Source organism: Oryctolagus cuniculus, chromosome 7 (genome assembly GCF_964237555.1).
Source record: "Oryctolagus cuniculus chromosome 7, mOryCun1.1, whole genome shotgun sequence".
In the NCBI taxonomy this organism is placed as follows: Eukaryota; Metazoa; Chordata; class Mammalia; order Lagomorpha; family Leporidae; genus Oryctolagus; species Oryctolagus cuniculus.
The window spans coordinates 76760202-76764349 of NC_091438.1; positions in this window are offsets into that span (position 1 = coordinate 76760202).

A 4148-nucleotide genomic window follows, 5' to 3' on the forward strand; every position below is an offset into this window, starting at 1 on the left:
GCACTGTGGGCTCTGGAGAGAGGAGCCACAGAGATGCAATTTAAGAATCAGTTGAGTAAAATATGTGATACTTGTATTCCATTAATACCTGATTAGGAGGGGCTAAGCCAGAAAAGGATAAAAATGTGTTTAATTCAGGACCAGCATTGCCTAATTAAATAATGTTGTTTGGGATACGATCTTAGCTGTTGTTTAGAGGAGCAATGTAACCAAAACTTTAGAGCTAGAAGAGACTATAGATCATTTAGTATAATTCTTCCTTAGTTTAATAATTAAACTAATTTTATTAAGTTGCACATAAAAAAAACTGTGACCATAGACTTCCTTAATTCTGTAAATTTGTATATATAACCCAAATAGTTTAGAGAACTTCTTTTAAAATATCTTGTATTTCATGTTTGTTAACCATAGGCCTTTATAAAACTAATTTTGCTCCAGTGTTTTTTTTGTTTTGTTTTGGGTTTTTTTTTTTTTTTTTTTAGTTTATGGAAAAGAGCTACAGTTTCATATAAAAAATAAATAGAAATAGACCCTTTTTAAAGTAAGGCTTTGTGGTTGATTGGATAATTTAATCATTCTAATTGCAATGTAAAATCAGCTGATTTATCTACTAAAATGTGTTTAGATTTTTGAGCTTCTTAAAGCTGTCTAGTTTTTATAATAGTTGTATGTAATGTTACTAAATATATGTAGTTAACTTTTTAATTTGGAAATGTACAATACTTTTTCATATAAGTCCTTAATTAACTAATAAGTCCTTACAATTAACTAAGATATTTTAAGAGGGAACTTTAATGTTATGCCTACTGATTTTTTTAAACCCTAGACACCCAGACTTAGAAAAGTGAATAGTTTGCAGGGTTATTTTTAAGAAAGAAAAAACACCCACACCTAAGCTCTTAATGTATCCAGACTTCAGCAGGGTTTTTTTGTGACCTCCCATCCCCATCCAACATTTGACAAAGAAGTAGGCAATATTATGGATTGATTTGCAGATGGGATCCTGTGTGGATTTTTAAAGTGAGTTTTAGTGTTATATCTGGAACTAATGGTGTTGAATAAGCTTTTTTAAACACCCGATTTTTTTCCAAGCCCTTATGATTTTCCAAGCTTGTATTCACATATTTTTTTAAATGAATGATCAGAAAATGGTAAATACTTTTCAAGCATCTTAGGACTTAAGAAGCCATAAAATAGAGCGGTAATAAAATCAATTAATTGCTTAAAACTGAAAGCTGACACGTTTTGTGGGAAGATGTGAATCCAATAAACCAAGGTCGAAAGTTTTTATATAGGTGGACTTTTCTAGAAAACACAAAAAGAAGCTGTAGCTTGTGACTACGTTTCCAAAATCACACTGGAGCCTTACTTTAACACAGTTTACTGAGACATGGAGTTTGTTCTGTCATGAGTCTATTTCAGATTCCCACCCGAGAAACTGAAGTCACCAGAAGGGCCAAGGCGTCACAGTGTAAGTTCTGAGGACCTCGTGCCAGTACTTAATCAAGGACCCATGTGAGGATGGCCAGTATTAGAGCTTGCATCACAATTAATAGCTAATAATTTTTCAGTTCCCACAAGAGATACTTTGGACAGCCATGTGTAAAATGGAAAATTAAAAGTTATTCTGTCAATGCTGCATGAATAGTTCAGATATTTCCATACCAGAGCCAAGTAGTAACTAAAATTAGGATCTTAATTTCTAGTGTTAAAAGGTCTAAGACCCAATTAACTCTTTCTGTAGATTTTGGTTTCTAGGTTTTCTACACAGTTTTCGTTATTTGAGACTGTAAGCATTTAAAGTTTATTGTGTAATGGCCAACAGTTCATGTTCTTGCAAATGTACATTTATAGAAATGTGAAGCTATTTTAATGAGAATTGAAACCCTTGTATATTTATGTTTTCATACTCAGATACAGCAGTTTATGATTCTGAACCTGTTTTTTTAGTCATTAACTTTCTAATGTGCCAAAACTTGTTCCTATCTTTCACCCACAAAGTTGGTGATGAAATGTATCCATTTTACTTTTGGAAAATATATAATATGGCTTTCATTATTTTTATAGTTTTCAGATTTAGAAATAGGAAGAGAAAATGATTTAGATAATATTTCTTATGTGTCTGTAGTGGTATACTATAAAATAAAAATAATATAAAGCATTATCAATTATAATTTTTACTTTCACTTATAATGAATTTAATTGAAATAAAGTATGAGTTGGGTATTTTTTAATTGAGTTGTTTTCAACAGCCAGGTGTACCCTGCAGCATTATACTGATTTTGAACTATTTAAATGGTATGATTTGAAAATAAATTCTAAATTTTTAAGCATCTACTTGATAAAGCTATTTATGAATTCGTTCATTCAGCAGATCTATTGAATGGCTACTAGGTGCTACACAATGTACAAGGTGTTACAGACGGACACAGATGAAAACCCCTGCTTCAAGGAGCATGTAGAATATTGGGAGTGGCGAGAGAGAGATGTGTACACAAATAAGCAATAAGCAGTTGTGTCTGTTAGTGACAGGAGAGAGGTGGAAAGGATTGGAGGCATGTGGAAGAAAGTAGGTCTTGTTAGCGGGGTGAGGGCAAGAAAGGTTCCATTAAGAAATTAGCTTTAGTGTAGGGGCAGAGGGCACGGTGAGGTAGGCTTTCTGGGCAGATGCCCTTGTTTGCTTAGTTTGTAAATATTAAGCTCTTGCTGAGTGCTGAAACAGTTTATATGTAAACTTTAAAAATTTAAATTTTAAATGTAATACAATCACCTTCAAGAGCTTGTTTCATTACATAGAAAGGAATGAGACAAAAGTAGGTAAAGTTGGAAAAGTCACATTTCATAAAAAGATTAAGACTTGCCCAACTCCCTAAATAATCAGGATATGGCTCTGTGTGGTTCCACTACCAAGTATGTCAAACAAAACTGCTGATGTGTTTCTTATAGCACTGACCATGTATTTAGATTTTGGTGCACGTGTCGGTCCATTATTTTAAGAAAGTTCCTGTTTCACGGTAAGCACTACATATTTTAGTCAGCTCTTTCTGCTCTCTGTTGATTCTTTGCATTTTATTCCTTTTAAGTTCACTTTACTTTTTGAGAATGTCCTTAATAATTCTTTCACCAATGGTCTTTTGGGCAGTACTTTCTAGGTTTTGTTTGTTTGAAAATGTCATTATTTTACTCTCAGTCTCAGATGATCACTTGACATTACAGAATTCTAAGTTCCCAAATGATTCTCTCTCAGCATCTGGAGGATAGTGTTTCGTAAACTTCCAGTATATATACTTTTTTTTTCCCCCTAAGATTTACTTACTTGAAAGAGTTAAAGAGAGAGAAGGAGAAACACAGAGAGAGATCTTCCATCCACTGGTTCATTCTCCAGATAGCTGCAATGGCCAGGGCTAAGCCAGGCCAAAGCCAGGAGCTTCATCAAGTTCTTCCAAGCTTGGGCCACCTTCCGCTGCTTTTCCCAGGCTAAAAGGAGAGAGGTGGAAGGGAAGTAGAGCAGCCAGGACACCAACTGGAACTGGTGCCCATATGGCATGCTGGCATTACAGGCAGTGGCTTTAGCTGCTATGCCACAACACCAGCCCCTGTATAATCTCGCTGATGAAAATCTGGATTTTCGGCCAGCGCTGTGGCTCAAGAGGCTAATCCTCTGCCTGCGGCGCCAGCACCCCAGGTTCTAGTCCTGGTCGGGGCGCTGGATTCTGTCCCGGTTGCCCCTCTTCCAGGCCAGCTCTATGCATTGGCCCGGGAAGGCAGTGGAGGTTGGCCCAAGTGCTTGGGCCCTGCACCCGTGTGGGAGACCAGGAGAAGCACCTGGCTCCTGGCTTCGAATCAGTGCTGTGTGGCAGCCGCAGCAGCCATTGGGGGGGGTGAACCAATGGAAAAGGAAGACCTTTCTCTGTCTCTCTCTCACACTGTCCACTCTGTCAAAAAAAAAAAAAAAAAATCTGGATTTTCAGTCTGTCATGCTCTCTGGTCACTCTGTTTTTCAGTTGGAAATTGCAATTTATTTTGATGTGTAGGGATTAGAAAAAGTTAAAACTGGCTGCAAAGCTTTCTAATAACAAAATAATACACATAAGTTGGACTAAACAAAATTTAAATCTCTGTACTTTGAAAGGTTTAAATGAAAGTCA